Raw genomic sequence first — 25519 nt, forward strand, 5'->3', positions numbered from 1 at the left:
CAGGAAAATTTTCTTTGATTACTTCCCTTCTTGTATTTTAATGGAGGTGGTGGAGCTTTCTGTGGATACAGCAGGCAGTCAGCTGAGGTTTTGTGAGGCTGAGCACATCACAAAAAAGTTGTGGGCTTCCAGCTTTACTTCCTGCAAGTTGGTGCTGGCCCTCACATTCGATCTTTCTAGCCTGCATAACACAGCTGGTGTCCCACCAGGAGACACCAGCTCAGGAGCAGCAGTGGGTGCAGGAACAAGCTTGGGAGCAGCGGCAGGGGTGTCTGCAGTAGGAACAGGGTCCCGACCTAGGCCAGCGAGTCCTGTGGGGCCTGAGGCCCTAGGATTGTTACCTAAACCTGAACGCAGGCCGAGAGTGTGGCCCGGAGGACCTGCAGACTGGGCTCTGCCAAAGGGCTGGGGATCACATGCAACCGGTGTCTCCAAGGGACGAACCACTGGACACGTTGTCATAGTAACACTGTCACAGAGGGAGGGATAGGCCTTCAGGGAACACAGAGAAACACAGCAAGAGTTTCTGCTGTGTAGGGTAGCAGCCCCTACCAGCGGTCTGGGAAAACTTCTTAGAAAATGTTGTCTGTACTCAATTTTTAAAACAGAAAGATTATAAAATTATTGATATTTGTTAAAGCACACAGAAAATCAATGTATTTGAAATAAAATAATACTACAAGTCCCATGTTCTCTGTGTTCTGAATCTAAGTCCTAGGATTGTCTGTTGCAATTTGTTCATCTCCTCTTTGCTCTCTAGATCATCTAAGGCCGGTGCTGATTATTCAGAGGCCAAGTGTCTCAGAGGTTATTGCATTTAGACAAGGCAGCAGAGACCATCTTATCTCCCTCCCTGACCTTTGGATTACTTGCACCTCCCTCACCACATTTTACCCTTTAGTTCTTTGATTCCTGATCAGCTTCTTATGTGTCACTGTGCCTGGCAAGACTTTTTTCTTCTGATAGTTCTAATTTGGGCGGATGGCTTTTGCTCACTTAGCTGCATCTTCTCCATACCAAAGTTTATATCTCTAGAGAGCTCCCTCAGTTTATTAAAGATATGATTTTATTCATTCAGCGAAAGTAGGTTATGAACAAACAGCAAAGTGAGTATGGTCCTTTCGCCACAGCCTTCCAGCTGCCTCTTACACTCCTGCCCACGATATGGTTGAGAGAAGTCTCTACCTCATCTGGTTTCAAATCTTGGGTGACTCTGTTTAGCCATATTCCTGTGAGCCACTTCCTCAGCTCATTCACTCCTCAGCCTGCTCGAATTGGCTTCTGTCTCCTCTATGCCACTGACATATGCTCTTTCCAAGACCATCAGTGAACCTTACTCATGCTAAATACAATCGACATGCTTCAACTGTCACTTCCCTAATCCATCTGCCCACATTTGAAACTACTTTCTCTCCATCTTTAAACTCCCTTGGCCATTGATTTCTCTCACATCCTTCTCTCTCTTAGTTCTTCTCACCAGCTTCCCGACCATTCCTCCCACACTTCAATGGGCTTCTCTTCCTCCTCTACCCACAAGCTTTCAGGGTTCCATTCTCTGCGAGCAAGCTCTTTTATCCTCGTGTTTTAACTACCCAAAATCTCCCAACCCAGACCTCTCCAGAATTCCAGTCACATATATCCAAACCCTATAGGATGTCTTAATTTGCCCCAAATTAACACACCATGGTGCCCCCAAAGCTCTCTCTCTCTCTCTTCCCGGGTTACATTTCCTGCATTGCATTACATACATTTCTGCAGCCCAGAGAAACTGGGGAGTGCCCATGAATAGAACTGAAAACCATGCTGGGTCCGTAAAGCAGAAGTAACTCAGAGCCGCAATTACTGTTTGATCAGAAATCATGGCCTCCAGGGATTCAGAAGATACTGACCTCAGAGAGGAAGTTTCATTGCTTTTCCTCCTGTGTCTGTGTCCCTTTTGACATCTTTATCTTCCCAAGTAGAAAATGGAGAGGAATAACTATGCTTCTCCTTTGCACCAGTGATGTCAGCCTGGAGATGGGTATATGTGAAAACATGGTCTGGGGGGCTCAAGTGGATGAAAAGCGAGCTCAGTAGGATTTCCCCCAAAGCGCCAATGTTTCCCGAGAATACAAACCAGGCCAACTCATTTAGCTCTGAACTCTGGAGCTTTAATCTTTCAAGAACATACTTCCTTCCTGTATTTCTAGTAATTACTGTTTGACTTTTCTGGAAGTCCCATGAGTTACCCTCTCTCTTCCAAAAGAATGGAGTCACAAAAATAGAACCATGAGAAAAGTGAGTTTGACCCCTTTGCTCTTTGAAATGTGCTGGGTGGAAAGAGCCTGGGGGAACTGGGTGGGGGCGAGGGGTAGAGGTGTGGGGCAGGGAGAGTTCTTCTTTAACAGATTCTTCTATCTCAAAGAAAAATAAACTGAGGGAAAGAATTTTTTTAAAATGCTTTAAATTAGTCATCCACAGGAAAAGGATTCTGTGGGAAACAATTTATACTTGGACTATTCTAGTTTTAGAGAAGGCATTTTAAACCTGAGATCCATGAATGGGCTTTATCAGAATACATGATCCTTGAGAAACTGTGAGCTACATGTTTTTGTGTCGTGCATTTTTCTAAGAGGGTTCATAGCTCTTATGGGATTCTTAAAGGGGTTCCTGATACTTCACCACATGTGAAGAACTGCTTAGAGGTTAACTTAGTTGCATTGGTTATCTATTGGTGTATAACAAATTACCCCAAACTTAGCAGTGTAATACAGCTGACATTTATTATCTCACAGGTTGAATGGGTAAGGAATTGAGCAGTGGTTTAGCCAAGTGACTTGGCTCAGGGTCTCTTGTGACATTGCAGTCAAGAAGTCAGCTGGGCAGAGGGAGGAAACTCATTCTATGAGGTCACCATCACCCTGATACCAAAACCAGACAAGGATGTCACAAAAAAAAGAAAACTACAGGCCAATATCACTGATGAACATGGATGCAAAAATCCTCAACAAAATACTAGCAAACAGAATCCAACAGCACATTAAAAGGGTCATACATCACGATCAAGTGGGGTTTATTCCGGGAATGCAAGGATTCTTCAATATATGCAAATCAATCAATGTGATAGAGCATATTAACAAATTGAAGGAGAAAAACCATATGGTCATCTCAATAGATGCAGAGAAAGCTTTCAACAAAATTCAACACCCATTTATGATAAAAACCCTCCAGAAAGTAGGCATAGAGGGAACTTTCCTCAACATAATAAAGCCCATATATGACAAACCCACAGCCAACATCGTCCTCAATGGTGAAAAACTGAAACTATTTCCACTAAGATCAGGAACAAGACAAGGTTGCCTACTCTCACCACTCTTATTCAACACAGTTTTGGAAGTTTTAGCCACAGCAATCAGAGAAGAAAAGGAAATAAAAGGAATCCAAATCGGAAAAGAAGAAGTAAAGCTCTCACTGTTTGCAGATGACATGATACTATACATAGAGAATCCTAAAGATGCTACCAGAAAACTGCTAGAGTTAATCAATGAATTTGGTAAAGTAGCAGGATACAAAATTAATGCACAGAAATCTCTGGCATTCCTGTACACTAATGATGAAAAATCTGAAAGTGAAATCAAGAAAACACTCCCATTTACCACTGCAACAAAAAGAATAAAATATCTAGGAATCAACCTACCTAAGGAGACAAAAGACCTGTATGCAGAAAATTATAAGACACTGATGAAAGAAATTAAAGATGAAACAAACAGATGGAGAGATATACCATGTTCTTGGATTGGAAGAATCAACATTGTGAAAATGACTCTACTACCCAAAGCAATCTACAGATTCAATGCAATCCCTATCAAACTACCACTGGCATTTTTCACAGAACTAGAACAAAAAATTTCACAATTTGTATGGAAACACAAAAGACCCCGAATAGCCAAAGCAATCTTGAGAACGAAAAATGGAGCTGGAGGAATCAGGCTCCCTGACTTCAGACCATACTACAAAGCTACAGTAATCAAGACAGTATGGTACTGGCACAAAAACAGAAATATAGATCAATGGAACAGGATAGAAAGCCCAGAGTTAAACCCACACACATATGGTCACCTTATCTTTGATAAAGGAGGCAGGAATGTACAGTGGAGAAAGGACAGCCTCTTCAATAAGTGGTGCTGGGAAAACTGGACAGGTACATGTAAAAGCATGAGATTAGATCACTCCCCAACACCATACACAAAAATAAGCTCAAAATGGATTAAAGACCTAAATGTAAGGCCAGACACTATCAAACTCTTAGAGGAAAACATAGGCAGAACACTCTATGACATAAATCACAGCAAGATCCTTTTTGACCCGCCTCCTAGAGAAATGGAAATAAAAACAAAAATAAACAAATGGGACCTAATGAAACTTCAAAGCTTTTGCACAGCAAAGGAAACCATAAACAAGACCAAAAGACAACCCTCAGAATGGGAGAAAATATTTGCAAATGAAGCAACTGACAGAGGATTAATCTCCAAAATTTACAAGAGCTCATGCAGCTCAATAACAAAAAAACAAACAACCCAATCCAAAACTGGGCAGAAGACCTAAATAGACATGTCTCCAAAGAATATATACAGACTGCCAACAAACACATGAAAGAATGCTCAACATCATTAATCACTAGAGAAATACAAATCAAAACTACAATGAGATATCATCTCACACCAGTAGAATAGCCATCATCAAAAAATTTAGAAACAATAAATGCTGGAGAGGGTGTGGAGAAAAGGGAACACTCTTGCACTGCTGGTGGAAATGTGAATTGGTACAGCCACTATGGAGAACAGTATGGAGGATCCTTAAGAAACTACAAATAGGGCTTCCCTGGTGGCATAGTGGTTGAGAGTCCACCTGCTGATGCAGGGGACACGGGTTCGTGCCCTGGTCTGGGAAGATCCCACATGCTGCGGAGCGGCTAGGCCCGTGAGCCATGGCTGCTGAGCCTGCGTGTCTGGAGCCTGTGCTCCACAACGGGAGAGGCCACACAGTGAGAGGCCTGCATACCGCATAAAAAACAAAACAAAAAAACTACAAATAGAACTACCATATGACTCAGCAATCTCACTACTGGGCATATACCCTGAGAAAACCATAATTCAAAAAGAGTCATGTACCAAAATGTTCATTGCAGCTCTATTTACAATAGCCAGGAGATGGAAACAACCTAAGTGTCCATCATCGGATGAATGGATAAAGAAGATGTGGCACATATATACAATGGAATATTACTCAGCCATAAAAAGGAATGAAATTGAGCTATTTGTAATGAGGTGGATGGACCTAGAGTCTGTCATACAGAGTGAAGTAAGTCAGAAAGAGAAAGACAAATACTGTATGCTAACACATATATATGGAACTTAAGAAGGAAAAAAAAATGTCATGAAGAACCTAGGGGTAAGACAGGAATAAAGACTCAGACCTACTAGAGAATGGACTTGAGGATATGGGGAGGGGGAAGGGTAAGCTGTGACAAACTGAGAGAGTGTCATGGACATATATACACTACCAAATGTAAAACAGATAGCTAGTGGGAAGCAGCCGCATAACACAGGGAGATCAGCTCGGTGCTTTGTGACCACCTAGAGGGGTGGGATAGGGAGGGAGACGCAAGAGGGAAGAGATATGGGAACATATGTATATGTATAACTGATTGACTTTGTTATAAAGCAGAAACTAACACACCATTGTAAAGCAATTATACTCCAATAAAGATGTAAAAAAAAAAAAAAAAAAGAGAGAAAAGCCTGTAAATAAATTTTAAACTCCAGCTAAAAAAAAAAGAAGTCAGCTGGGGTTGCTATCATCTGAAGGGTCGACTAGGGCTGGAGAATCTGCTTCCAAGATGGTTTGCTCACATGGCTGTTGGCGGAAGGCCTCAGCTCCTTCTTGGCTGTTGGCAGGAGGCCTCCATTCCTTGCTACATGGACCGCTCCACTGGGCTGCTTGAGTGAGTATCCTCACAACATGGCAGTTGGCTTCGCCCTGAGTGAGTGACCAGGATAGAAAGCAAGGAGGAAGCCACAGTGCCTTTTATAACTTAGTCTCAGGAGTCAAACATTGTTACTCCTGCCACATGCTATCCTATAAGCAAGCCAGCCCACACTCAAGGGGAGGTAATTCGGCTTCATTTCACTTCTTGAAGGGAGAATTATCAAAGAATTTGTGAATATATGTTTGAACTACCAAAATAGCTAAGAGGCCTTACTTGATAGTCTTGCTGAGAAGCAAACCCGCGCCCCCATACAACTCTTCCCCTTCTTCTACCAGATCATTTTGCAGTGTTTGGGACTCCCCTCAGTTAGGGCTCCGCCATGACCTTGGACAAATTACTGAACTTTATGGTGTTGCAATTTTTTCATTGGTTACTGGGGATAATAACAGTACCTACTTCATAGGATTGTTCCATGACGATGAAGTGAAATGCTAGATTAATAGATGTTTAAAAATGTTAGTTATAATAATGGTGCCCACCACTCAAATCTAGAGCTTTCCATTTCCATTACTTAGAACTGTACACTTATGGATTATCAGTCTTCCAGATGGGGTAAGAAGTGATTGTTTTCTGAGAATTTATTTGTAGAGCAGGTGCTATAAGGCAGGGAGATACAAAAGAAGCTAAAAATAGATGCTGTCCTTGAGAGGTCTAAAATGAAGTTGGGGAGAAAAGATATCTATACATGAAGCAGAGGAATGCTTTGGAAATCCATTGACACTCATCTATGTTGAGAACAGGGGAGAGTCCCTGCTTTGAGTGTAATTTTGAAGGTTAATATTCAGGCCAGAGGGACTTCCCTGGTGGTCCAGTGGATAAGACTCTGCAGTCCCAATGCAGGGGGCCTGGGTTCTAGATGCTGCATGCCACAACTAAGAGTTCGCATGTCACAAATAAGAAGCTTGCCTGCCACAACTGAGACCCAGCACAGCCAAAATCAATCAATAAATATTTTTTTTTAATGATTAAAAAAAAAAAGATTCATGCCAGGGAATGTGAGTAAAACTTTAAGGAGCAATGGATGCTGAAGTTTGAAGGGGGACCACAGAAAGCTTTTTAGGGACCATAGCAGGCAAAAATAAAGGGGACAAGAGAAAGATTTGTGAAGTCAAGATTCCACAAAGAAAGGAATGGACTTAAAGAAAAGGGAAAACCACAGGGGTTTCTCTGAGCGGAGAACTAGTTTGTGCTGTGGTAATCCCTGAAGGAGAGCTTTATTATATTTATCAATCTATTTATTGAAACAGAAAGATATCCTGTTAATCTTTTAAGGGCAAGGAACATGTCTGTAGGTTTCTGTAATCTAGCACAGTGTGGAGGATACTTTCCAAAAATACACACACTGAAAAACTACTTCTTTGACTAATTCAGAATTTAGATTAAAATGTTTGCTGGCGAGCATTCCGCTGGGCTGGTTCTCTGCAGCCCAGCTTTTCTGTGTGTTTCCTATTGTGGGAGGGGCCAGACTTACAGGAGCTGCCTGATTCTACTGGGCACGTGCACATTTTCAGACCTCACAAGCAACCTCCAAGGCTGGAGGAGGGAAGAGAAGAGAGGGGTCTCGAGTCTGGTCTCAAAGGCCCATCTGCAGCGTGGAGGGCACGGGAAGCGAGGATGATGGCGTGCAGACTCCTGAGGCCTGCAGTTACCACCTCTCATTTTCTTGTGGTTGGGAACTGGCCTAAGATCATTTTCGTCTATAAGTAGCCCAAACATTTTGAAGTGGGTGAGAGTCAGCTGCTCACTCACCACCTGGCTATTAAGTTATAATGAAAGTAAATCTCAGACCAAAATGTTCCCCCTATACAGACATTTTTTTTTTTTGGCCACACCATGTAGCATGCAGGATCTTACTTCCCTGACCAGGGATCGAACCCACGCACCCTGCAATGGAAGCATGGAGTCTTAACCACTGGACCGCCAGGGAAGTCCCCCCTATATAGACATTTTTTAAAAATTAGTTATCTACTTTATACATATTAGTGCATATATGTCAATCCCAATCTCCCAATTCATCCCACTACCACCACCCACCCCCACTTTCCCCCCATGGTGTCCATATGTTTGTTCTCCACATCTGTCTCTATTTCTGCCCTGCAAACCGGTTCAGCTGTAACATTTTTCTAGATTCCACATATATGCATTAATAGATGATATTTGTTTTTCTCTTTGTGACTTACTTCACTCTGTATGACAGTCTCTAGGTCCATCCACATATATAGACATTTTTTAAACAAATATTAACGAGCAATTAGGCACAGAACATTTCATGCAATTGGCTCCATAGGTTCCATGAAGTCCCAGCTCTTGTCCTTTTAAGGGATCCAACCACTACCTGGCATGAACAGTCCACTGGAGGCATAACCAACAACATTTCAGAGGCAGGATTTCATTATCCTTGTGGTAGCAACATCAGACAACCAGAACCCTCCTAAAGCTACGTCTGGAGACAGGAGTGGCTCAGGATCAAGTGTCTGGCACCGTCCTCACAGGTTCATGCTAAAGGTCTTGCTAGGCTCTGATACTCTGTCCAAACAAACATGAGGAGTGCCTCTACAATATTTTAGCCTATTCACATACTTGACTACCTTTAACTTTGTCAGTGAGAACCCTTTTCTATCATTCCTCATGCTAATTACCAAGCCACTAATTCCATCACATAAAGTCCGTTTAGGATATTCATTGTGCTGATTGGCAGTGTCTGCTGTGGATCAAAATATAAATTAATTTATATCACTTTCTTTCTGATACAATGCTAGCTGATGCCCTGGGGTGTAGACTGCTCCTAGAATTGAAGCTTAATCTAACTAGCAAGTACACAGCATTACACCATCTATGCTGCAGTATTTTCAAGTAAATTACTGACATCAAGACACTTGCTTTGGCCTGGGAGGAAAAAAACAATCATTTTCATAAGTTTCAGTAAAAAGCTAGTCAATACCAGGACCACCAGTCCCAGGTTCCATGACTATTTCATCAGTTGTAATTTCTGTCTGGTTAGAAGATGATGAATACGAGATATGACTGAAGTCTGTGAGACTGTATTGGGGACTCCAAATTCCTAAGCATTATAATACAGGAAGATACTTGTTATTTCAAAGAGGTTATTTTAGTGCAAGTAGAAGGAAATATTATTTCATATGATTCTTATGAAACTGGTTACTCCCAAAGGTAGTTCAGGCTGTAAACAAATAATTTATTCTGGGCTAAATCAAAGGTCTTAGAGTGGCAGCCCACAAAAATGTTTTATTTGTTCCGAGCAATATTGTAAAAGTATTGAATTTGATAGGCAGTACTTAAAAATTAGTTGCCATTCCCATAAAAATCTAGATTTCCAGGGCTTCCCTGGTGGCGCAGTGGTTGGGAGTCTGCCTGTCAATGCAGGGGACGCGGGTTCGCGCCCTGGGCTGGGAAGATCCCACATGCCGCGGAGCAACTGGGCCCGTGAGCCACAATTACTGAGCCTGTGCGTCTGGAGCCTATGCTCCGCAACAAGAGAGGTCGCGATAGTGAGAGGCCCGCGCACCGCGATGAAGAGTGGCCCCCGCTTGCCACAACTACAGAAAGCCCTCGCACAGAAACGAAGACCCAACACAGCCATAAATAAATTAATTAATTAATTTTAAAAATCTAGATTTCCAGGTTTTCTTGGGGAAAAAAAAATCTGGCAACACTTGATCTGCATTCCCTGCTGACATCAGGAAGCTGGAATTGATGACCCATGTAACAGGCATTTTCTCTCCAGCTTGCTACAGTCCTCACTGTGCCCTAATATTTCACAACACCATTTGCCACTTATACTCTCACCTGCACTGCCGTGTTTCTTATCATAGAGTTAAGAGAAACATGAACTATTTCTTATACCCTGAGCAGCATTTAGCATCATAGTTAAGAATATGGGCCCTAAAGGCAGACAGCCCTAAGGTTCTTTTGAATCTTGGTTCTTTTACTTTCTAGTTATGTGACTTTGGGCAAGCTGCTTAACTTCTCCAAGCCTAAAATTTCCTTATCTGTAAGATGAGCTTAATTCTGGAATCTACTTCATAGATTAAACCGCTAGGGCAGCCTCAAATAAGTGCCTCTGAGAGGGCTACACATCCTACCCAGCCTACTTTAATCTTTTATGTCACCCACCTGGCCCCCTGCAGGCGTTGAGTTCGTAACCTCTGGTTTGAATAAATATGTGTGTATCATTTCATAATGAATTATGTTAATAATTCAGAGCATGTCCGGAAGATTCTCTTCACCTTTGAAAATCATTTTATGGAGCACCCCTTAATGATCTGCACCAGCTAAGCCTTGAAACTAAGTAATAGACCAGGATCCTAAGGGGATTGTGGAACTTAATTTCTGCTCAAATGCTGCCTTGGAGTAAGATGATATCCCTGCCTCAATAGACAGAATGTCTTCATGAAAAGCAAACCACAAAGTGTGAGAAGATATCTACAACATATGTTGCTGCAGAGGATTTAGTATCCAAAATAATAATAAGGAATTTCTATGTACTAATACTAAAAAGCTCTATAGAAAAATGGGCAAAAAGATGAACAGGCAATTCACAGAGGAAGAAACAGGGCCGATCTATAAACATAGGAAAAGATACTCAATTCCATAAGAATCCAGAAAATAAATGTTAAAACCAGAAATAAAATATCATTTTATACCCATCATATCAGCAAAAATTTTACAGTCTACCAATACTACCATCACTACCAAGTCTATGTATTGCCAGTTGAATATAGATTGGCCTGGCCTCTTTGAAGAGCATTTGGAACTCTCTGGAAAATCCATTTATCTAAGATCCCAGGGATTTCACTCCTACGAATCAACCCTAGAGAAATCCTTGCAGAGGCGCACCAAAAGGCAGGCACAAAAATGTTTACAGTCCCATTGTTTGCAATAGCCAAAATTGATAACAACTTAAATGTTTATCAGCAGAATAAATTATGACATATTTATACAAGAGGGTAATATGCAGTCACTACATCCATCAACAAAAATGATTCTCAAAACATGTTAGATACAAAAAGTTGCATAAGAATACATACATTATGATGTCATGTATATGAAACAGCATGCAAACCAGTACTACATAGTGGTTGGGGACACAGGTATAAAAATGTATGGGAATAGGGACTTCCCTGGTGGCGCAGTGGTTAAGAATCTGCCTGCCAATGCAGGGGACACGGGTTCAAGCCCTGGTCCAGGAGGATCCCACAAGCCATGGAGCCACTAAGCCTGTGCACCACAACTACTGAGCCTGTGCTCTAGAGCCTGCGAGCCACAACTACTGAAGCCCTTGTGCCTATAGCCCATGCTCCGCAACAAGAGAAGCCACCGCAATGAGAAGCCCGTGCACCGCAATGAAGAGTAGCTCCCACTCGCCACAACTAGAGAAAGCCCGCGCGTGGCAACGAAGACCCAACACAGCCAAAAGTAAATAAATAAATAAATGTTTTTAAAAAATGTACGGGAATAATAAATACCAAATTTAGGATATTGATTACCTCTGGAAAGAAGAGAGGGAAATGAGATCCGGGGTGGGTCTGCAAGGGGCTTCAGCTGTATGAGAACTGCTTGATTTCTTGAGTCAGGTGAGTACATCTGGCTGTGTGTTGAATTCACCTTTGTACCTTTTTGTATATGTTAAATATTATAAAACAAATTTTAAAATAAATGACATTTCTTAATTTCTATAGTGCAGTTTTCCTTTTTTATTTCAGAATTAATTAAAACTTTTTCCAGGCTGTATTAGTTTCCTGTTGCTGTTCTAACAAATCACTAGAAATTTAATGGCGCACGCATTCATTATTTTAGAGCAATGGTCCCTTCCTCCATCTTCAAGGCCAGTAGCATAGCCCCTTCAGATCTCTTTCTGGCCTCTGTCTCTGTTACCACATGTCTGAATCTGACTCTCTTGCTCCCTTTTTAAGGACCCTTGTATTACACTGTCCACTCAGATAATCCTCCCATTACAAGTGCCTTAACTTGAACACATCTGCAAAACCCCTTTTGCCATGTACAGTGACATATTCACAGGTTTGGGAGTTAGAACACAAACACCTCCGGGGACATTTTCTGTCCGCCACACGGGCCTTAAACATTTTATAAGCTCTAGTGCAGGGCCTATTGTGCCCAGTGGAAAGCCCCTGGCCTGCTCAGCATCTAAATATCTGAATCGGTTTCCTTGCCCTGGTAGAGACCCTGATAGCCACAAAGCAATTAAAGGTAAGCCCCCAAGGCAAGGAATCACAGAGGCTGGAAATTCCCAAGCTGGAGAATGAATGGGTCCAGAACTACCTTCCTAGGAGCAGCCCAAGCGATCACTTTAAAACATAAACTTGATCATGTCCTTCTCCCATGCGAAACCCCATCATGGCTTCCCCTTAGCTTTAGAATAAGGAACAAAGCCCTTAAAGTGGGGTCCCACACAAAGGTGTCTCAACCTCAGCGCGACTGACATTTGGGGCTGGGTCATTCTTTGTTGCCGGGGCTGGGCGTCCTGGGCACTGTGGTTTGTTTAGCAGCATCCGGGCCTCCACCCACTAGATGCTAGAGGCTCCCCCACCCTGGGCCCCTGCCACACACACTTGTGATAAGCAAGTTGTGACAACCGTGTTAAATGTCCCTGGGGCACAAAGTCGCCCTGTCCCCCACTCCTGTCCAAAGAGATCCTATAGGATCTGGGCCCTGCCCCTCTCTCCATCCTGGTCTCTCTTCTTTAGCCACCTAAAGGGCATCTCCCAGCTGAACACAGCAGGGTCCAGCATTCTGCATACACTGTTCCCTCTTCCTGGATCGCCCCTTCCCACATCTCCTCACCTGGCAAGCTCTGTCCATATGTCTCAGTCTAACCGTCTCCTGCTCAGACACCCCTGCATCCCCTTCTCAAATGACTGCTGAGTTCCACGGCAGCCCACCGCCTCTCCTGCAAACCCTCTTCACACCTGCCATCATTCGCCTGCCTTCTCCAACAGACTGCCACCTTCAGGAGGGCAGGGCCTGTGACTGTCTGGTCCCACTGACTACAGTGCTTATTGATTAGTGGCCACATGGTCTGTCCCATAATCAGAGGCCCAGGAATCAGACCTTGAAGCCAGATAAATCCTCAAGGAAGATCTGAGATTAATTACCTGCTCTGGGTTGTGTCTGGACTCTGCTGACCCCATTAAAGATTAAACAGTAACTCGGGGTGTGATCTGGAAAAGAAAGCCTTTTCCTAAGGGCAGTGAACTGAGGATTCAGAGGGCTACGCATCAGGAATCCTTTGCCCCAGGGGCTCCTGTTAAATTATGCCCCCACCCACCACCGGGGAAGGGCAGGCACCGTGAACTGGCACCAGCTGCCAGGACTCTTTGGGAAGAGAGCCAGACAGCGGTCACCTGCAGACGGGGAACAGCCCAGCAGGGAGAAAGCTGTCACTTGTCAGCTCTGGCACAACAGACCTCTGAAAGAACAGCACTCTCAAATAAGAGATATCTAGACCCCAGCCAGGTTCCCTTTGTGCGCCCCAACCTGGGGCATGTAAATGCAGGCAAGGCAAAGATCTAACACATCACAGAAACTTGGCCACATCTCGCCAAAGGATCCATGCTTTACCTGATTCAAAACGTGTAACTGAGACTCTAAAACAGAATCGGCTGAACAATGCTGAAGGGACAAAGCCCAGTCTCTGGGCAGTAGGTGCCTGAATTTCCCACGACAGGAAAGCTGTCCTTGCCCTTTGCCTGGGTTCAGCTTGCTCTTCCCCCTTCCTCAGTCTCCCAGAGGCAGCCCTACCCCTGGCTGTCAACTATGTCACCAAAGCCATAGTCCTTGTGTTATTCTATACTTAATATGTTCCTTTAAACATACTTCATGTAAACATACATCCTCTCTCCTTAACAAAAATAGTTATTTTCTGATTATGTAAATAACGTATGCTCATTGTAAAAAAAAAAAAGCAAACAACACAACAAAATATAAGGAAGACAAAAAACCATGAGATCACCACCATCAACATACCTCTCTTTATCCAAATGCACACATAAATGTGATTTTACATACATAAAGTGAACTTCTTTGCTCAAATATCAAAAAGGAAACTTCCTATTAGCATCACTAACAGCAAACGGCCATCACTTGCCAGAATAGAAGGCAACTCCCCCAAAATAAATACAGTGAAAACAAAACAATGTGATTGACTATCTAGTCAGATACCATAGCTCCCAAGGCTGCAAAACCTGAGGTCCAATCTCTAGGAGTTAAAAGAGGGGATTAGCAAGTGTTAGACAAGTCAGACAAAAGGGAGACTCTCTCCCAGATACAATTAGAAGGATTGAAAGAGAATTAAAAGAAAAAAAATCTTTCTCTACTCTGTTATCTGTTCCAAGTCTATGCAGTAGCTTAAACTTCTGAGGTGCCCTCAAGACCTCCCACATTCTGTGGAGAAGGCAGGGGCAGAACCCACCAATACCAGACCCTGCAGGGTTTGCGCAAGGCCTCGTGGAGGGGAAAGGCCCCCTAGGCACCGGCCACTTGCCCCCAGAAGCCTCAGAAAATAGCACTTCAGGGGCATCAGTCCCAGTCTGCCCTTCTCCCCCGACCCAGTCCCAGGCACCCCTCCTTCCCTAGCCCAAGCCGGGGCTGACAGGAGATTCCAGGCTTCCTTTTCCTTCTTCTTCACAAAGATTCTTCTGTCTCGGGAACCAACATTGCTGGGCAGGAGACCCAAAGTCCATGTGTGTCGTTTATCAGGACAAGCCTTCCTGCCACAGTCTGGGTCCCCTGAAGGGAAGGGGACAGCGAGCTCAGGGCCCAAATAGGATGAGGCAAGCAAGGCACCCAGGGCGCAAAATTAAAGAAAGCGCTCATTCTCTGCTGCAGACCCTCACGCCCCGGAGAGTGGGCACCTCGCTTATCTCACCCTCTCCTGGGCCCTGGGCACCACAGCCGAGCCTTGAACCACTCAATATGTGGTGCTGGGACAATTGGGTATCCGTGTGAAAAAGATAAAACCAGAGCCAATCTGCTCCTTCCTTATCCTACACCATACCCAAAAATAAATTCAGTGTGCAAAGGCCTAAAGATGAAAACGAAAACATGAAAACTTTTAGACAATATAGGAGAAATCAAACATACCTTGATGATTGGAGAGCAAGAAGAATTTCTTAAAGAGATATCAAAGAACAAACCATAAGTTAAAATGTTGATAAAGTCAACTACGCTAACGATTATCTGATTACTTTTCTAAAGTCACCATTAACAAAGTTAAAAGACCAACTACAAGCTGGGAAAATACATGTGTACTGCATGTAACTGACAAAAGATTAGTAACCAGAATCTATGGGTTATTTAATTTTTTTAACAACATAAGAAAAAATAGACAAAAGACTGAACAGCAAACTCACAGAAGAGGGAACATCCAATAAATATACAAAGAGATGTTCAACCACACTACTAACCAGGGAAATGCAAGTTAAAATTGCAGTGAGGGCTTCCCTGGTGGTGCAGTGGTTGAGAGTCTGCCTGCTGATGCAGGGGACGCAGGTTCGTGCCCCGGTCCAGGACGGTCCCACATGCCACGGAGCGGCTAGGCCCGTGAGCCATGGCCGCTGAGCCTGCGCGTCCGGAGCCTGTGCTCCGCAACGGGAGAGGCCACAACAGTGAGAGGCCCGCGTACTGCAAAAAAAAAAAAAAAAAAAAATTGCAGTGAAATGCCAATTCACACCCATTTGGTTGGCAAAAATGCAGACATCTGGTAATGCCAAGTAATAGTGAGATAATGAGGAAACAAGAACTCAGCCTGCTGGTGGGCGTGTGAATTAGGACCATCCTTAGGAAGGCAGTGGTGCTGTCCTGTAAGGGCAAAGATGTGTGTGCGTAGCCCCTTAACTGGCTTCTTTTGTCCTCAGTTCTTCTGAAATTTGGCATCCTACTTCACCTTTCTAGGGTCCAGCTCTGAACATAACCCTTTCCTCTTGAGATGCCTTCGGTGGTCCCCCATGGCCTACAAACAAGCATCAAATTCTTTTTTTTTAAAATAAATTTATTTTATTTATTATTTTTGGCTGTGTTGGGTCTTCGTTGCAGCACGTGAGCTTTCTCTAGTTGCAGCGAGCAGGGGCTACTCTTTGTTGCAGTGCGCGGGCTTCTCGTTGCGGTGGCCTCTCTCATTGCAGAGCACAGGCTCTAGGCACACGAGCTTTAGTAGTTGTGGTGCACGGGCTTCAGTAGTTGCGGTGCACAGGCTCTAGAGCGCAGGCTCAGTAGTTGTGGCACACAGGCTTAGTTGCTCCGTGGCATGTGGGATCTTCCTGGACCAGGGCTCGAACCCGTGTCCTCTGCATTGGCAGACGGATTCTTAACCACTGTGCCACCAGGGAAGCCCAAATTCTTTAATGACATTTTTGTGATGTAACCAACTCACCATCCGGTTTATATCCCACTCTGCCCTACGTTCTTAATGCTCCTCCTGTAAAACTAACTGCACAGGCTGAAATATCTCTTAATCCTTAATCATATGAAATGTATAAATATGGGAGAGGTGGAGCTGGGAGATAATCTCATTGAATACCTTTACGTTACAGATGGGAACACTGAGGCCAGGCAGGCTGAATGTCTACCCAAGGCCACCCCGTGAGACAGAGAATCAGAAGAGACCCCAGCTTTTCCGAGTCCCTGATGAGGCGTCTTATCACTGTACATCTCCTCCCGGGCTGACACATCGCAGGCCTGGCTATGGGGGTACGAGGATCCCAATCCCCTTGGCTCCCTCCACATCACCCTACTTGACACAGCTGAGCAGTGACAGCCACCATTTGTCACAAAGTAAAAATATGCCAGAGAGTTGGACAGGCAAGTACTTTCTGTGCTGGCAGCTCGCCGGTCCTGAAGCATTATATCTCTGAACTGAGATGCCCTTGTGTTCCCTTTGTCAGCAGGGAGCAGCCAGATTTCTCTTTTGCTGTAACTGGGTTAGTCTTGTGGGTTTGCCCTCCTCTCAGCTGTCAAAAGAGATTATACAGAAAGGTACTGCTGCATCGACCACAGTTCAGGTGCTGGCTGAGGCTGAAGCAGGAGGAAATTTCCAAACGCATTCATTAATCACCCTAAGTACCCGGTGGCTGCTGGCTGCACTGCTTTCTTCCAGCTGCAATCACTTTTGCTCCAGCCAGAGCTCAGAGGTCTCCCTGTCAGCTGCAGCGCCCTCAGCAGGGGCCTGGGCACAAGCTCAGGAAGGGTGGGGATTGGGGCAGAACCCCAGAAGCCTGTGAGGGTCTGTACTCACCCCGCAAGTATCCCCTGCCTGAGAGGGCGTAACATTCAATAGCAAATTTTAAAGCAACAAGACATGAGGGAGACCACAGAGAAAAGAAAAAGGCTCTCCTCCTGCTTTTTGAACAAGGCGCCCTGCATTTTCATTTTGCACTGGGTGGCCCTGCTCCTAGCCCAGCAGTATCTTAGTCCATTCAGGCTGCTATAACAAAATAGCACACAGTGGGCTGCTTAAGAACAATAGAAATTTATATCTCACAGTTCTGGAGGCTGGAAGCCAGAGATCAGGGTACCGGCATGGGCGGGTGAGGGTCACAGACTTCTCATTGTAGCTTCTCCAGGTGAAGAGGGCAGGGAGCTCTCCGGAGCCTCTTGTAACCACTAATCTAACTCACGAGGGCTCCACCCTCAAGATTTAAGCACTTCCCCAAAGCCCCACCTCCTAATACCATCACGTCGGAGGGGTTAGGATTTCAACATACAGATTTGGGGAGACACAAACATTCAGACCATGACAAGCAGTTTCTAAACTCTAACAGGTAGAAGCGGAATATCTGATTCCTCCAAACCCCATCGGTGCCTATACAAGTGGAGCTGCTCTGGTGAGGCCCAGCCCTTAGGCCTCCTGCATCAGTACCTGGGAGGGGGGTCTGTGGAGCCAGGTCTGTGAAGACCTCTGGCAGTCCACACCAGTGATCCTCAAACTTCAGTGGGCAAAAAATCACCTAGAGAATGTGTTAGAAAGGCAAATCCTCAGGCCCCAGACCCAGAGATTCTGACTCAGTAGGTCTGGGGCGGGGCCTGAGATTTTGCCCTTCAAACAGGCTCCAGGTGATGCCGAGGCTGCAGCCCCCCATGGTCCACACTTGGAGGGACATCGGTAATCGCTCCACTTCACAGAGGAAGCAGCAGAGACTGGGTGTCTTGCCCGACAGCACGCTCGTTAAGGGCAGGCACCACGGAACCCAGATATCCACACTCCCGACACCTCTTCGTGGCTCTCGTAGTTTGAGGAAGGAGGGCATAACTTAGGACCAGACTGAAAGTTTCCCTCAATGCTTGTTAAGCAAATGAGTATTTTAGCAATTGTATAAACAGCTCCTCACTTCTCCCTCCGATCCATCTATGAGACAAGGCAAGTAGCACTGGGGAGCAGAGAGATCACCCTTCATCTGCTCTAAGCCTCAGTTTCCTTAGTGATAGCCAGTATTCATGAAGCACTTCCCAGGCATTTTACATACGTTGATCCTCTCCAAGAACCTAGGGAGTAGGTACCATTATTGCCTCCATTTTACAGGTGATGAAACTGGTACTCAGGAATGTGGTAATTTGATTAAAGTCACACAACCAGGGTGCACAGGCAGGATTTTAACAGATGCACTCTGACTCCATAGCCCAAACTTCTCACCACCCTGCCCTAAAGAAACTACCTTGTTGGGAACCCACAACTCAGTGCTGGCTGCCTTGCTGGAGGCCTTCCCATTTCCCTGCTCTCTAAGCCCTCCCACCTTTAGGGTCCAGCTCAACCCACAACTTGCTTTGAAGACTGTGCTCAGATGTGGGGCAGCTCTGCTCATTTACGCTCCTCGGGCAGCTCTCTGGGTCTGATCCAATCCACCTGGCCCTCAACCAGCACTTCTCATGAGGGCAGTGCTGGCCTTAGAGTGGGTGAGAGGAGTCCCTGGCCTTGGCCCTCTGCTTTGGAGGGCCTTGCTCTGCCCCTTCTCTAGCCATGTCCTTTCCAGTGGGGTGGGAGTCGGGAGGGAGGGGGCAAGGACTTGAATCCCCTCTTCTAAAATGTTCTGAGTACCCGGGACCCTGGAATTCCCTGCATGAATGGCCGTGAAATCATCCCCTAGCCCACTCTTCCAAGGGCAGCATTGTTCTTAAGCTGGTTACACCAGCTTAAGATGTGCCCCCTCTAGGCCTGAAGGGCATCTAGGAGTAGGGAGTGGGGGAGGCAGAACTGACATGGAAGCTGGGGTGTCTATAAAGATGAACATGAAGCCCCTCAAGATTCCAGATGAAGAGGGGTTCAGAACAGAAAGTGAGTAGCTAACTGGGGGCCGTGACTGAAGTACAACTCTTCCAGCAGTGCCATTATATTAGTTTCCTATTGTTGTGTAACAAATTACTGCAAACTTAATGACTTAAAACAACACATATTTATTGTCTCAGTTTCTGTGAGTTAGGCATCTAGGCAGGGAAGAGCTGGGTCCTCTGTTTCATGGCCTCTCACAAGGTGTTGTCCAGGGCTGAGGTCTCACCTGAAGGCTTGTTTGGGGAAGCATCTGCTTCTAAACTCATGTAGCTATTGGCAGAATTTTAGTTCCTCAAGGGTCATTGGACTGCAGGGCTCAGTTCCTTGCTGGGTGTTGGACAGAGACCACCCTCATGTACTTGCCACAGAGGCCTCTCCAACGTGGCAACTTGCTTCATCAAAACCAGACAGGGAAGGAGTTGGCTAGCAAGAGAGAAATCACTGTCCTGTATAACCTAGACATAGATGTGACATCCCAACCCATTTAACACATTCTATTGGTTAGAAGCAAGTCATGGAAAACAACTATGCTTAAATTTAAAAAGAAAGAAAGAAAGAAGCAAGTTGTGGGTCACATCCACACTCAAGAGGAGAGGATTCCACAAGAGTATAAGAGGTGGAGATCAGTGGACACCATCTTAGAAGCTGCCTGACACAGCCTTACCCAAGCAGAGAACTCCAAAGAATCACAGAGGGAATTCTACATTCAAACCTGGCCTTCTCTGGTGCTTTAAAGTTATATTTATTAAGGGAGGCAAATAAATATTTTAGTCAACAGTATGTTAGCTTGAGTTACAGCTTTTAAGTATTTGACATATGGGATGTAGGCCACTTTTGATACTCTCATCCTGGTCCCATAAATATTAGGACAGTCCTGCTTCTGTGCATTTGTCCTGGCTGCCACTTCAGACAGGCAAGGCCTTGTTGGAAGGGTCCTGTCTCCTGATTGTTTGTCCTACACACAGCCTAGCATGCCATCATGTGAGAAGCAATCAGTAAAGTCTGCCTGGCCATATGCTGGCAGCTGCCCGGCTCCAGTGGTGGCCCTCTTCCAGCCACTGCCATGAGGCAGCTGTGCTGATTTGAAACCTCAGTAGTTTGGTTTCCTCATGAGCAAGAAAAGAGGATCCCACATGGTACAGAAAGAAAATGAGAGGAGCAAAATCTACCACATCAGCAAGGCAAAGATGACTCCTGGGCTTCCCTGGTGGCGCAGTGGTTGAGAGTCCGCCTGACGATGCAGGGGACGTGGGTTCGTGCCCCAGTCCGGGAGGACCCCACATGCCATGGAGCAGCTGGGCCTGTGAGCCATGGCCGCTGGGCATGTGCGTCCGGAGCCCATGCTCTGCAACAGGAGAGGCCACAACAGTGAGAGGCCCGTGTACCGCTAAAAAAAAAAGACTCCTTCCAGGGGAGCAAAACTCTGCCTCTAGATAGGGTTTCCCTGGTGACTCAGTAGTTAAGAATCCGCCTACCAATGCAGGGGACACGGGTTCAAGCCCTGGTCAGGGAAGATCCCACATGCCACAGAGCAACTAAGCCCGTGCACCACAACTACTGAGCCTGCGCTCTAGAGCCTGTGAGCCACAACTACTGAGCCTGAGCCACAACTATTGAAGCCCGTGCGCCTAGAGCCCATGCTCCACAATAAGAGAAGACACCACAATGAGAAGCCCGCAACAAAGAGTAGCCCCCACTCGCCGCAACTAGAGAAAGCCCGCATGAAGCAACGAAGACCCAACATAGCCAAAAAAAACTCTGCCTTTAGATGAAAACATAATTATTAGGTTTCTTTCTATTTTTTATTTTATATTTATTATAAAAATAATGAATATGGTTTATTTTTTTCATCTATAGGAAACAAAAGAGCCACAGTTTCACCATTAAACTCCCTTTGTCATGTGTGTGTGTACACAGCATATACATATATGTACATGTATACTCATATATACTTATATATGTATTTTAATTTTGTAATGTAATATATTACATTAACATAATTTTGTATGTAGTATATTTTAAATTTCCTTCCCCAGAAAATGTTTTTTATGCATAGCTGCTGCTGGTGGTATTGTTGTTAAATTTGTGTGATTTGGGGGCTTTAAAAAAAATAAAAGATCATACTGTCTATTCAGTTATATATCTACTTTTTCAGGACAGTGAATATTTTTTCTAGATTAAAGAGGTAGAATTTAAAAATAACTTAAAAATAGATGATAGATTCACAAAGTCAAAAAAGTACTCAGTGAAAAGTCTCCCTCCCTATCTCCAGTTCACATCCCCGGCAGTAACCAATGTTAACAGATCCTTCTATGTTCTTCCAAAAATAATTTTATATACATAAGCAAATATATCAATAACTTCTCTTCTTTTCCACCTTCTACATAGTGGTAGTATCTTATGCACACCATTCTGCACTCAATATATCTTGGAGATAGTTCCATATCTTTATATACCAATGGTTCTCCACCTTGGCTGAATATTAGAATTATCTGAGTAGCTTTAAAAAATTCTGGATGCCCAAGCCACACCCCAAACCAATTAAATTAGAATCTACGGGGGTGGGAGGCACACACATCAGGATTTTTTAACCTCCTTTAGGTACAGCCAAGGTTGTGTACTACTTATATAAAGAGCTTCCTGAGAAAGGAAATGAAAGGAAGAGGAAATATGATACTTCCATTATTGCTTATAAAAGAAAATTAGGGTGACCAACTGTCCTGGTTTTCCAGGCACTGAGGGGTTTCCAAGGGAAGGTGAGCTGCTTACCTTACAAAGAAAATTTGTAAAACTTCAATTTAATGTAGTACTAGATGTCTTTAGCCAGAGCAATTAGTCAAGAAAAAGAAATAAAATGAATTCAAACCAAATTGGAAAAAAGGAAGTAAAGTTATCTCTGATTACAGATGACATGATCTTATATATAGAAAAGGCTGGTGAGGGGTATGGTAAATAAGACTCTTTTGTACCCTGGTGGTGCAGTGGTTGAGAGTCCACCTGCCGATGCAGGTGACACGGGTTTGTGCCCAGGTCCGGGAAGATCCCACATGCCGTGGAATGGCTGGGCCCATGAGCCATGGCTGCTGAGCCTGCATGTCCGGAGCCTGTGCTCCGCAACGGGAGAGGCCACAATGGTGAGAGAAAAAAAAAGACTCTTTTGTTATGTGGTCAAGTGTCTCTCAGGTGATAAGCATTGTCTCCAAAGTAGCTCTCTTCTTGGTATGGAGACATCTTTGCAAATGGAAATTTCCTTCATAAATGTAAATTTCCTTTACAAAAGGGGAAATCCTTTATTTTTAGACAAGTGGAGGAGGTAAAGAGCTTTTCCTGAGTCTTCTGGTCCTCAATTGCCTTTAAATTAGCTCAAAATAATCTGTATGTGCCAAAGTGGCATATTTTGGGGTGATATTCTGGTACCCTCCATAATTCTTCAATAAGAATTTATTTAAAATTTCAATAAATTCCAAAAAGACTATAGATACCATTCTCTAATCATAATGTAACAAAACTAGAAATTGATTATAGAACCAGAAAATAAAAAGACCTTACTGCTTGGATATCTATAACCATCCCTCAACCCAAAACCCTCTTTCCTTTGTGTATATATTTGTGTACATCTGTGTAAATTCCTAAAATGGAATATGAGCCTCATCATCTGGCCTCCTTCTTGAGTCTCATATCTTTGTGAAACGCCTCCTGCATATCGAACCTAGGAGGGTAAAATAAAAAGTTTTTTTTTCTACTACAATTACCCTACTTTTGAGTTCACTGAAGTTTTTTTGGTGAACTAATTACTGTAAAGTCAATTTAAATTCATGTAACCAGAGATACATGAAAATAAAATAAATATTTAGTTTTCAGATTATGTTTAATATATATCAAGCAGCTCTATTTAAAAAATTATATTATTTAGGTCTTACCTTAACATGGCCTAAAAGAGAGGTAAATGATCTCCCTTACTGATGTTTCTATTTTTCCTTGTATTTCCTCTAGCTTTTGCTTTATTAATGTGTATTATTTGTTACATAGATGTTAAATGTTATATATCACATAGATTAAAAAGAGTTATATCACGAATTTCACAACTTTATTATCCTAGAACTCATCCAAGTCTAGTATTAAGATAATGATCTCTGCTAAACTTTTACACTTACTTGGTAAAAACACATTTTCTCATCCTTTCATTTTCAATCTTTCTTAATCATTTTATCATTAGGTTTTACTTTGTGATCTAATATTGAGAGTCTCTTTTAACAGGTCAATTGGGCCTAATTACACTTATTGCTATGACAATATGTTTGGTCATAGCAAACTTACGTTTGGTTCTATAGGTTTTGTTTCATTATTGTGTTTGCGTTTTCAGTGATAATTTGGAAAGCTGGTGTTTCTTATGTAGTAATTACCTTTAGGGGCTTGTTAAAAAATAACTATCCCAGAGAGAGGGGGAAGATGGCGGAAGAGTAAGACGCGGAGATCACCTTCCTCTCCACAGATACATCAGAAATACATCTACACGCGGAACAACTACAGAACACCTACTGCATGCTGGCAGAAGACCTCAGACCTCCCAAAATGCAAGAAACTCCCCACGTACCTGGGTAGGGCAAAAGAAAAAAGAATAAACAGAGACAATAGAATAGGGATGGGACCCGCACCAGTGGGAGGGAGCCGTGAAGGAGGAAAGGTTTCTACACACTAGAAGCCCCTTCACGGGTGGAGACTGGGGGTGGCAGAGAGGGGGGAGCTTTGGAGCGGCAGAGGAAAGCGCAGCAACAGGGGTGCGGAGGGCAAAGCGGAGAGATTCCAGCACAGAGGATCAGGGCCGACCAGCACTCATCAGCCCGAGAGGCTTGTCTGCTTACCCGCCGGGGCAGAGGGTCTGGGAGCTGAGGCTCGGGTTTTGGTCGGAGCACAGGGAGAGGACTGGCGGTGTGAACACAGCCTAAAGAGGTTTGTGCACCACGGCTAGCCGGGAGGGAGTCCGGGGAAAAGTCTGGACCTGCCGAAGAGGCAAGAGACTTTTTCTTCCCTCTTTGTTTCCTGGTGCACGAGGAGAGGGGATTAAGAGCGCTGCTTAAAGGAGCTCCAGAGACGGGCGCGAGCCGTGGCTACCAGCGCGGACCCCAGAGACGGGCATGAGACGCTAAGGCTGCTGCTGCCGCCAACAATAAGCCTGTGTGCGAGCACAGGTCACTCTCCACACCTCCCTTCCGGGTAGCCTGTGCAGCCTGCCACTGCCAGGGTCCCGGGATCCAGGGACAACTTCCCTGGGAGAAGGCACGGTGCGCCTCAGGCTGGTGCAATGTCACGCTGGCCTCTGCTGCCGCAGGCTTGCCCCGCACTCCGTACCCCTCCCTCCCCCGGAACCTGCAGCCTGCAAAAAGGAGACCTCAAACAGAGTAAGATAAGCAAAATGAGAAGACAGAAAAACACACAGCAGATGAAGGAGCAAGATAAAAACCCACCAGACCTAACAAATGAAGAGGAAATAGGCAGTCTACCTGAAAAAGAATTCAGAATGATAGTAAAGATGATCCAAACTCTTGGAAATATAATAGAGAAAATGCAAGAAACATTTAACAAGGACCTAGAAGAACTAAAGATGAAACAAGCAACAATGAACAACATAATAAATGAAATTAAAAATACTCTAGAAAGGGGCTTCCCTGGTGGCGCAGTGGTTGAGAGTCTGCCTGCCAGTGCAGGGGACACGGGTTCGTGCCCCGGCCTGGGAAGATCCCACATGCCGCAGAGCGGCTGGGTCCGTGAGCCATGGCCACTGAGCCTGCGCGTCCGGAGCCTGTGCTCCGCAATGGGAGAGGCCACAGCAGTGAGGGGCCTGCGTACCGCAAAAAAAAAAAAAAAAAAAAATACTCTAGAAAGGGGCGTCCCTGGTGGCGCGGTGGTTGAGAGTCCGCCTGCCGATGCAGGGGACACAGGTTCGTGCTCCGGTCTGGGAGAATCCCACATGCCACGGAGCGGCTGGGCCTGTGGGCCATGGCTGCTGAGCCTGCGCGTCCGGAGCCTGTGCTCCGCAGCGGGAGAGGCCACAACAGTGAGAGGACTGCATATCGCAAAACAAACAAACAAAAAAAAAAAACTCTAGAAGGGATCAATAGCAGAATAACTGAGGCAGAAGAACGGATAAGTGACCTGGAAGATAAAAAACTGGAAATAACTACTGCAGAGCAGAA

The 25519-nt window shown here is 44.6% G+C and overlaps 1 long non-coding RNA gene across 1 annotated transcript in view; it reads right to left on the minus strand.

Moving 5' to 3' along the window:
- The window catches only part of LOC114900628, a 73101-nt gene that overhangs the window by 21186 nt on the left and 26396 nt on the right, over positions 1 to 25519 (minus strand). The window lies entirely within an intron of this gene.

This window comes from Monodon monoceros, unplaced genomic scaffold (genome assembly GCF_005190385.1).
Source record: "Monodon monoceros isolate NGI ecotype Baffin Bay Population unplaced genomic scaffold, NGI_Narwhal_1 Super_Scaffold_19, whole genome shotgun sequence".
NCBI lineage: Eukaryota > Metazoa > Chordata > Mammalia > Artiodactyla > Monodontidae > Monodon > Monodon monoceros.